Below are 11,943 nucleotides of genomic sequence, written 5' to 3'. Positions count from 1 at the left end.
ATTCATAACTATTTTTACTAATTTTCCATTTTCACTCGAATTTCCCACTAAATTTCTTTCTTATTTGATCACTTCTCAACTTTAAATTCTTCAAACAGAATCTAACAATATGTGTATTAGATTTCATTGATTAGATGTTGAATGAAACATTTAATTGAATATGAGGACTACAATGAAAGTTGGGAAGAAAAGAAGGGATAAGAAATAAATTAAATTGGAGGGTATGTATGTGTGTGTGTGTGTGTGTGTGTGTGTGTGTGTATATACTCCAACTATATAGTAGGTGAGAGATTATGATGTAGCTACAGCTCTATTATTGAGACAAGTCTCCCTCAAATACTTAAAACACTCTCTCCTCCTCAGTCGTCCCTTATGTTTATGCTTATCTTCTCATCTTTATCTTCGCACATAAACCCTGTACAAATCCCATAATTTAATGATCTACATGCATATAATATATATATATATATATATGATTTACATGGAGCGATATGTAAATTTATATATATATGATTATATACGTTCCAAATATTTGAAACCAATAGGTCTACACGTGGCATGGCCGATCATTTCAATTGGCTGTCTGATTTTGACATTTACATTTTTCATATTTGTAATGAAGAATTGGGTCATTTAAAAGTCGTTTTTGTAAATTAAATTGGAGTGCAAATTGATAAGACACTACAAAATTTTCATGTCAAAATCAAGATCCAACAATACGACAATTCACTGTGACTAATATAATGTGTTTTTGCTTTATTCCTATGTGTACCCAATTGAATGAAATCTATGGGTTCAGCTTTTTATGTCCCTTTTTTCAGTGCTTTAACTCAAAACTTCAAAGAAAAATAATCATAAAGGCATTGGAGAATAACATTAATTCATAATAATATATAAATTAATTAAGTGCATGGGCTTTTGTCTTTTGCTTTTTTTTTTTCTTGAAAAAAAGAAGAGTTCAATTGTTATACAATAGTTTGATTTGGAATTTAATAATTTTGTAACGTAACGTAGTATGATCAATTTTATAATATTATATAAGGTAATTACAATGCAACTATAATTATTATTTTATTTTTTAAATGATTAATATTTTTACATGAGTATATAAAATTTAAATCCTGAACTTATGCTACTTAGCCGTAATTGAAAATTTTATTAGAAAGACCTTGAGATGAGTGTCTGTTGGGTCCCAAACAAAAATAAAATTAATTATGTAAATTAAGTCAAGATAATGTAACATTCGGGACAAAAAATTTGGTCCGGAATGATTTTTTTATTTATAAAATATATATAAATAAATAAATAATTTAATTTTTTAAAAGAAAACTTGGAAACATGGGGTAAAATTGCAAAAAAAAAAAAAATTCAGCATCGTGGGACGACCCAGTCAACTGTCACGGCGAACCAGAGCACGCCGCGTCGCAAAACACGCTGACATCGGAACCATGCGGGAGGCCACACAAGTAATCTGCGTGTCTGGCGATCCGACGGTCCCGATCACGTTCTGTATGCACGGACGACTCATGTGCATTTTCTCTTTAGACACGATTGGACGGGCGATATCAATTGCAATGAATGACCCAGATTTACCCACGCAATCAGTATAGACAGGCAACAATCAGATGACTCTCTTCGCTCCACGTCGACGTAGATGGACGATCGAGATCAGAGGGAAGAGAGGTATTTAAACCTCTCTTCAGTCGGCCCCAAACCCTAGGTGACATCCAGCCGGAGAAGAAAAAGAAGGAGGCGGTCAGAGGGAAGACCAACCACTGGAGGGATGCCACTACTGCCACACCGGAGCCACTGACGACCACCGAAAAATGTAAAATTTTCTCCTCCCCACTTAGAATTCAATTTCGAGCCTCCTTGTGGCTATATCGGAGCAAAAGGAAAAGCGGGTGAGTCGAAAACTACTGGCAAAGCCAGACGAAGCCGTCGCAGCCAAAACTCTAAACCCTTTCCGATGACCCCTTTTCCGTTTTTTGTTTCCCGTTTTACATGATTCTTTGACTATTGTATTCACCGTCCCTTTCTGTGCAGATTAGTTAAAGAAAAAACCCCAGCCGTGAAGGAGAACCAACGAAGCCACCATACCGGGAGAGCTTCTCTCCCCCGCCCCCCTCCCACCTCCCCCGGCTCCTACCGCCGATAGGTTGATTTTTTTATTTTTTTGACCAACCGAGGCTTCTTAACGTATTTTTTTATAGGAATACATATAAAACCGATCAAAACTGGGTAGGTCAAGGTCAACTGCTGCTGTGAGCAGTGGAGCCAGCACCGAAGCACGACGACGCCACCGTGTCAGAGCCCTAAAATTAACTGAAAAATTTTTAACAGTGATTTTGGATTTTTAGAGTATTTTTGGGTACGTGACAGATATTTTGATTTCTGCAAGAAAACTTTAGGAAAATTTGGGGCTAGTCAGAAGGCATAGTGGGTAGTACAATATTTTAAAACACTGATTCGGGTAAGGATCCCTCACCCTATTTTTTGTTACGGTGAATTAAGTCTTAAAAATCAATAATTCTGTGTTTTGTGAAAGTTAGAAAAACTCTAATAATAATTACAAGTTATTAGTGGATGCAGAATTGATCAGTATACAATTGTCTTAGTTTACTTTTCATTTTCATCTGTATTGCTTAAAATGTTTACTATTGAATTATGTGCATTAAATTCTAGTTTGAACTGTGTCCTCGATTATCTACTTTATTTGGTTCCCCCTACACTAGTTCTTTGTTTATTTGGTTATTTGGTTACCTGATTATCATAAATTTTATTGCTTGCTTAGATGTCTTTTAGGTTAATCCATAAATATGTAATGAGGCGTTGGTATGCGATTGGTGGTTGTTGGGATGATGAGGATCTATATATATGGAAACTTACTGGGTACTCTAGGAAAGGATGAACGTATCCGATACATAGGGAACCCTACTGTAGACATTACCTCAGTCAGATAGGACTGAGAAGTCCCATACCGAAAGGTTTTGAAAGATATGATTCACCTTCATACTGGACGGGGTATCGAGGTGATGGTATATTTAGCACCCATCACCAGACGGGATATAGAGATGACCGAGTTAATTGTCAATCTAGATATTGAGTTCATGAGTAAGGGGATATCCCTATGGATCCACAAGGGTTGCAGTAAGTAGGTTTAAAGGAAGAGTTACAGATCTTATGCATGAAATTAAAAAGTCATCTGGTTACTTGTCTTCATAGTTTGATTTTAGAAAACCTATAATTATAAGTATGGAATAAACATTTTAATGTTAAATGTATTGACTTAAATCGAGAGTTTCATTAGTTGTTTTGTGATTTTTACCAACTTTTAATTTTCTGTATTAGTTATTAGTGTGATATCCTTATTGGGTTAGTGTAGCTCTTATTAACCATTTCAGATTAATAAAACCAATATTCAGATCCCGATCAACAAGAGGGTTATGAGTAGTTCATCTTTCAGACTCATTTTCAAGTGCTAGTGGATGTTAACCCCCTAGAATATATATTAATTTATTTTTAATTATTGTTCGATTTTTTAATAAACCAATGTAGAAGAATATTTCCGTATCGTATTGGGTATTCCAATTTACATTCCTGTATCCCTGAAGAGAGTTACATACTTGACCCACCTAACTGTTCAATCTGAGTTGATGTAGAGAATAAAGGATGCCCAATTTGCCGATTCCACCCTAATAGCTCTCAGAAAAGATGTAGAACATGGAGTAAATTTAGAATTTCGAGTCTCTATCTATTGGTTACTCAGATTTTAAGACAAAGTATGTGTTTCATGTGACAGTGAGCTGAAAATGGATATTATGACAGAGGCTCATAGCTAAAAGTTTGTCACGCATCCCGAAAGTACTAAAATGTGTCAAAATATGTGACCCCAGTTTTGGTGGAATGAGATGAAAAGAGAGGTAGTCCATATGGCTGCCCATGCAGATCGCCGATCTGTTGAGAAGAGGTGGGTGATAGAAAATTATTCGGCCTAAATCTTGTGGAGGAGACTATAACCAAAATAGTTAAGATCAGGAAGAACATTCAGATGACTCAGAGCAGACAGAAGAGTTATGCGAACACTTGGAGGAGAGATATGAAATTTGAAAAAGGTGATTGAATGTTCCTCAAGGTCACCATTTTTAAGGGAATTAGCAGGTTTGACAAAAGGAAAAAACTAAATCTCCAGTTCATTAGACTATTTAAGATCTTATACAGAATTGGTACTGCTGCCTACAGACTGGCACTACATCTAGAACTATCCATAGTCTATAATGTATTTCATGTGTCCATGCTATGCAAGTACAACTCGGACTTCTCTCACATCTTGGCCCACGATGTAATGACCCTGAAAATCTAAAAAGAAACATATAATAATTTAAATGCAGAAGCGAAATAAAAGGTTAAAATTTACATCCCTTACACAAGAACTTAAAAGTACTAAACAAATATTACGGAATGAATTCTCTGAAATAAACACGAGAAATAAGAAAGTAATGGAAAATATAAAGTATCTAGCATCTACTCGCAATCTTCTTGCGGATCGGGCTCTGTAATAAGGTCCTCCTGATCTGAAATGGTTAAATAAAGGATGAGCTACACTAGCCCAGTAAAGATATCACACTATATCATCGGCATAGAAGTAAAGACTGGTAGAAAATCAAAATAACTAATGGAGTACTAAATGTAGCAAATTTATTTATCAATCATAAAATCATTTATCATTCACTTACTATTGTGAAATTTATGAAAACAATCTATAGAAACAATAATACCATACAGATCATAACTTCATGTACAATCAGTAACATAGAATATATAATAAATTCTTATTCATTAACAATAAAACTAAATCATAACCGTTTCTCGTTTTACCAGCCTACTAGTATCCATGGGGGTTCATAGGGGTGTCCCCGCTACACGTAAACCATTTTCCGTAACAATCTCAATTACAGGGCCGTCCCTATAACCGATTCGGTATGAGCACCAAAGATATTAAACCTCAATACCCCGTCCGGTATGAGGGTGAAGCAGGCCGTCCTCATACCCCGTCCAATATGAGCACTAAATTATCAAGTCTCCATATCCCGTGCGGTACGAGAAAACGTTCATAGTAGGGTTTCCTATGTACCCGGTTCATCTACCATCTCTCAGGATATCTAGTAAGGCTGTCATTCTATCTATTTATTTGATCACACCCCTTTCCTGTTTTTCCTTATTCTCCATTATCAAATCAAATATAATAACATAAACAAATAAATATGCATCCGGTAATACAATCATGTCTCAAATTCTAAAATCAAACAGTGGTCAAGTAAGACAGTAATACATGTATTTAAATCATAAAATAGATAAATCAGATACTATCATACTTTTAGACTGTAAAATAAATCAACAGAAATCAACAGAGAATAATATCTGGTTCGGGCTCTATTAGCAATCCGTAATTAATTATGCACATCTATTTAATTTGTACAAAATACTGCCTTATTATTTATTCAAATTTCAATTCTATGATAGAAAATAGGGTGAGGAGTCCTTAATTGATTTGACGCTGAAAAGTTAAATGGTTTACTGCACCTACAAGTGGTCCTTAGGTTCCTTGAATTTTTCTCTGGGAACTGAAACGCGCTTATGGTATCTACAAATGTCCTAAATAAACCCAAAAATCAGTCCCCAATGCCTACTCAGCCAATTTTAAAAATCTGGCACGGCGGCCCTGCTGTGCTCCGGCAATGGTGGTCCACCTCGGGTAAGCCATTTTTTACTAAATTCAGTCAATTTTACATCGATTCCTGTGAGCACACACGCTAGAGGGTCTTGGTGGGCCAAAAAAATATGAAAAATTGAAACTCACCGGTGGCGTGGCTCTCCGGTGCAGCAGCTCCTCCAGCTCACGTTGCGGTTGGGTGTTTCACTTCGGTCAACTTATAGAGAGGAAAACGGTGATCACAATGATGGAAAAATTACACGAAACGGGAATCGGAAAGGGTCTCATCGGATGTGGTTTGTGAAATTCCCTGTGGCAGCGCCGTTGAATTTCGGTGGTATTTTTCGGCCAATTGGCCAGTTCTTTTACTTCAATTTGGTCATGGGTGGGTTTAAAATTGAATTTCATGTAAAAAGAGAAACTTTTACCTTTTTTGGCCACCGAAAAGGGTTCTAGTGCGGCGGTAGGTGGTGGTAGTCGGCTCCCTGGTGGCTAGGATTAGGGTTTGGGTGCGGATGGGGTTATTTATACCCATCCACTTTTGATCTGGGCCATCCATCGCTTTTGATCTGGACCGTCGAATCGCGATTAAATAGGAAGTGAATCTGAACCGTTCATCGCGATCCAATCTGGGGCGTCTGTGCACGATTCACTCTGGACCATCCGTGCACGTAGGAACAGACATTAGTTGTTCGATCGCGCGCACGCGAATCGTCCACGTGGCTCCCCCCGCGTGGTCTCTCGCATCAGCGCCTCTGCCACTTGGCGCGTCTTGGTTGGTCGGAGCTGTTGACCGGGCTTCTGACGTGGTGTAATTTTTTTAAATTACATTTTGACCTCTGATTTTTAATTTTTCTTTTAAAAATACTCCCAGAACCTAAATTTTTATTCTTTTTTCTAAAATTGTTTTCAATTTAATCTTTTATCAATTTACTCAATTTTTTTCATTAAATTAAAATAAAATAAAATATAATATAATAAAATAAATTAAATAATCAAAAAATTATATTTATAATAATAATTAAAAAAAAGCTTTAGGTGGGTGTTACACACGAGCTCCTTTCACTTTAGGAGGATCTGCCCTATGGGAGGTACCGGTGGGCATTGTAGACCGAAAGAGCAAAGTACTCTACAATAAAAAATTCTATTCGTTAAGGTTATATGATAGAATCACACACAAAAAGAGGCCACATGGGAGCTAGAATCAGACTTCAGAGCCCAGTATCCCCAACTGTTTGATTAAGTGAGAGTGACAAATTTAATGAAACATTTTTTTTGGGGGAGGGGGGGTTGTAATACCAGGGCCCGAAAAATAGGTCTGGGATAAATTTTGTTAATTTAGAGATGTATAAAAAATATATTTTATAAATTAATTTAATGAAGTTTTTGTTATATTTAAGAAAAAATAAATTAGTCATGAGATTAAAAATAATTTTGAAAAAAAGTGGTAAAAATTTGAGTTCGGATAGTATTTTTGAAAGAAAAATAAAAACTGAGAGACAGAATGTAAATAAGAAAAATTTAGCCATGTAAGACCGCCCAATCAGCAGCCTCGACGAATCGGAGTGCGCCGCGTGGTAAGGCATGTTGACTCGGTGCCACGCCAGAAGCTACACTAGCGATCCGCGTGCCTCACGATCCGATGACCAAGAAGTGATCCCGGGCGCGTGGACAGTTCGGATCCATTTCTTCCTTAGGTACGATTAGACGGTCAAGATCAAACGCGATGAACAGTCTAGATTCGTTTCTCTCCTTAGGTGCAATCGAATGGTCAAGATCAATTGCGATGAATAGTTTAGATTAACGCGAGATGCGTATAAATATTTCGCATCACACTGAACCCAAACCCTAGCCGCCAGCCTCTCCCGGAGAAGAAGAACCAGTCACCGGAAAAGGGAGTCGACTACCCCCACACTAAAGCCACCTCTGATCGCTAAAAAAGGAAACAATTCTCTTACCCACTCAAAATTCAATTCTGAGTACCCCTGTGACCATATCGGAGCAAAACGAACGGTGGTTGAGCTAGAAACCACGGGCAAAGCCCACAACCTCCTCTAATGAGTCCCTTCCCATTTCCCATTCAGTGCAATTTTTCTACTGTTGTGTTCATCGTTATGTTTTCTACAAGTTGACTGAAGAAAAAATCCCAGCCGTGAAGGTGAGCTGGTGGAGCCACCGCACTTGGAAAATCCCACCACCGGTAGATTTTCTATTTTCTGATTTTTTTTGCCAACCGAGGCCTCCTAATATGTTTTTTCGTAAGGATATGTATAAAGACAGCCAAAATCGGCCAAAAACGGCTAGGCTGAGAAAAACTACCATTGCGAGCAGTGGTGCCGTCGCTGGAGCACGGTGGTGCCGCTGTGTTGGAACCCTAAAATTGGCCAAAAATGATTTTTAACACCGATTTTTTATTTTGAGGGTATTTTTAGGTACGTAAAGTATGTTTTAATCTCTGGAGAAAAATTCAAGAAACTTGGGGACCGCTAGTAGGCGCAGTAGAAAGTTTAGTATTTTAGACATTGATTCAGGTAAAAATCTCTCACTCTATTTTCTGTTATGAAATTGAAGCTTAATAATCAATAATATGATATTTTGTGAAATCTAGAAAAACTTTGAGAATAATTACAAGTCACTAATGGAGCCGGAACTGGTTAGTTATTTATTTATCATGTTTAACTGATTATTTGAATTTATAGCTTTAAAATACATGATAATATATTAGAATGGTTAAATGATTCAATTATATTTTCTTGATGCATATATCGCTTGTCTTGTGTGATTTACGGTTGATTTGTGAAATCTGAAATTAATATGCAAATGAGAAATTATTTGGTTATATGAATTAATGAATGATTATTTTACTGAATATCCTGAGAGATGGTGGACGGACTGGAAACATAGGGAATCCTATCGTGAACTTTACCTCATACCGGACGAGGTATCGAGGAATGATATTTTTGGTGCTCATACCGGACGAAGTATGGGGATGCCCCGATTCATTCTCATAGTGGACGGGGTATTCAGGGATGATATTGTTAGCACTCATATCGGACAGGGTATGTGGACAGCCGGTTAGTTGACAAGTTTAGATATAAAATTCACGCGTAGTGGGACACCCGTATGGACCCCCAAGAATACTAGTAAGTAAAATAAAAAGAGAAAGTTGTTGTTTTCGTTCACTTAAATATAAAATCATAATGTTATTTGAGTTATTGTCTCTATAGGTCAGTTTTGAAAATCTCACAACGGTAAATATGCAATAAATGATTTTTCTTATGATAAATAAATTTATTTAAATTAAGAGCTCCATTGGTTATTTTTATAATTTTTACCAACCTTCGATTTATGTATCAATAAGTAGTGTGATATTCTTATTAGGATAGTATAGCTCATCTCCTCCTCTATTAATTATTTCAGATCAAAAAGACTAAGATCCAGATCCTGATCAGTAGGAGGGCTGTAAATAGGTATCCTTCGGGATCTTATCAAGAGCTAGTGGAGGTTAACCTCCCTACAATATTTATTTACTATTTTCATATGTTAATACGTTTTTTGTTTTATGAACCGATATGAAAGAGACATTTCTGTTATCCTATTAGGCATACTAATTTATATATAAGGAATATAAATCCTAACGTTATTATACGTTTTTGTATTTAATTTATGACCTTGTTTCCATTTAAGTTCTAGGTCTTTACAAGAGATCTTATAAGATAAGATGATATGATTAGTAGAGTTTTTATTCCTAACTTCTTGAATTATTTTAGACTTTGATTTTTGACATATGATCAGTTGTTTTGAATGTGAAAAACCTAATTCAACCCTCGCCCAAAGATCATATGTCTTTTAACTAGAGCCCTTAAGGAGATTTAATGACCAATGGCCCTTTTTAAGAACATTTTTTATCTTTATGACCTACACTTCCATAATGATAACATAATTTAGGATGTTTTTCATATTTCAATTGGATCAAATGCTCATTATTCTGTGGTTTTCATATTTCATAGGGCCAATGCCTATTAAATGTTTCTTTCTACTAATAACCCAACATAATCAATTCAATATCCTCCTTCCCAGAGAGATCAATTTGTATGAGCTTCTATATGGTATTAACAATTAATTTTGCAATAAAGGTGTTGATTATGCCAAAAGGTAGGCCATATGACCCATGTCGAGAAGACTTTGAAATTGAATTCTCTTATAAATAATTATGAATTACATTCTTTAAGGACCAAAAGATGACCCTTTATATTCCATGTGCTTTGCCTAAGAATCTTCTTCTTATTAGCCTCATGTTGGAAATAATAAAATACCATATTTTTCTCCAAAGGCTTAAAAAATATTACGTGGCTAATTGACCATATTATAGACACACTTGCTGTATTACTTAAAAAAAATTAGTTTAAGAGAAAAAATCTTATTGTCAAGGATGAGTTCCCAACCTTTTTGAGTGTTTTGATTGTCAATTAATAGAATTAAATACATTGCTATTAATAACATGTATCGATGTTTTAGGTAGATCAAGATTTTCAAATGTCACTCCTTTTTATCGTTGCATCTTTTGATTTTCCTCAAACATTATGAGTATATACATGAAAAAATCATATTTGAAATACGGGGAGGGAGAAGGTAGAAGACATTAAATATCATAGAGCAAAAGATTAATATTGTTGATGATTTAAAATGAAGGAAGAATTGCAACTGGTTGGTTTTTCATACACCAAGTTAAAGAGAACACCTCATGCAATATGAGAGAAAGAAAGAAAAGGCAATCGTATATTGAAGAGTTGATTTCGAACTTTTTTACCTCCTCTAAATTTACTATGAATAGAGCTTAAACTTAAACATATGTTATAGGCTAAGTTGTCATTGTCTTTTTTCCAAAGATGAACAAATAGATTCCACCAAGAAGAGGGTTGCATTTTTTTCTTTCTTGGCCTTTGAAATCAAAATTGAAATAAAAAAATTCTCTATTTTGAATAAAAAACAATTAATTAATTAATTAATTACCCATCGATTTTCATGGAAAGAGACCATATGACTTGACTGCCCTCTAAAAGGACAACGATAGCCTCCCCTTTATTCGCTTCCTTACGCTTTCATTAATTTTCAATTTGTGATTGATGGTTAACTTTCCTTTCAATTTAAATCATGCCCCTATCTTCAAGACTTCCAGGCTTTTAATTCATACCTATACCTATACATACATATCCTATAAAAGTGTTTTGTTTTTGGGTAGAATATATATTATAAAACTATAAATGACATTGTACAAAATTAGTGGGCCTATTTAAGTCCACCCATCATTTTGCAAGATGAATCGAAGAGATGTGAATAGTTGAATCTAACAATGATTGGTTGTCTAAATAGAGGCTTCGGCCTGCAGGATTTAAAGCCCAAAACTATATCCATTTATTTCGCATCATTCAAGGTTTAAATGATTTTCTTATTATAAAAAAATAATATAATCTTTATTAAGTGAGATAATCTTTTATAGAACAAAATATTACTTAGACCCCTGGTTAAATGATTACGACATCATTAACATAATTTATGAAAAATATAAGAAATAAATAAACATTGTGACTAATGCAAGTCTTTTAAACAGTAGTGAGAAGACTAAAAACATGAATTCACGATAATATAATTCTTGGTAATGTACAGATTCAATTTTACTGTAAATCAATATCTTAACATGTTATTATTATTTTTTTTTTAATAAACTCCTATAGCATAGAGTAAACGTTTATTGTACTTTATAATACAATATGCATGGAATTGACCATTGCAAATATATTTTCTCATAATTTTCCAAAAATTGCTAAACACCAAATATTCTATTGCTACAAATGATTTGTTGAAAAAGATTCATACTTTATATATAAATCTTTAATAATTTCAAGTTATTTGATGTGGATATTCTACATTAAAAATAAATTCAAAATTAGTTATATATATATATATACCACACATCTTCAAATAGTAACTAATAATATGAATTCCAATTTATTTTTGTTATTGTTTAAATTATTGTAATTAAATATTTCACATATAGCATGTATGTTAATTTTTATAAATTTCAACATGTATTTCTCTTATATAAATAAATAAATAAAAGTTAGATAAATTAAATATTACTTGCTTATAATAAAACGTTATATAAATTAAATTAGAAAATAATGTAAATTAAAAGATTCACATGAATTAATAAATTAATTTATTTGTAA

Source organism: Carica papaya, chromosome 7 (genome assembly GCF_054855325.1).
Source record: "Carica papaya isolate Zhongbai chromosome 7, ASM5485532v1, whole genome shotgun sequence".
NCBI lineage: Eukaryota > Viridiplantae > Streptophyta > Magnoliopsida > Brassicales > Caricaceae > Carica > Carica papaya.
Note: the sequence above shows the minus strand (reverse complement) of the source record.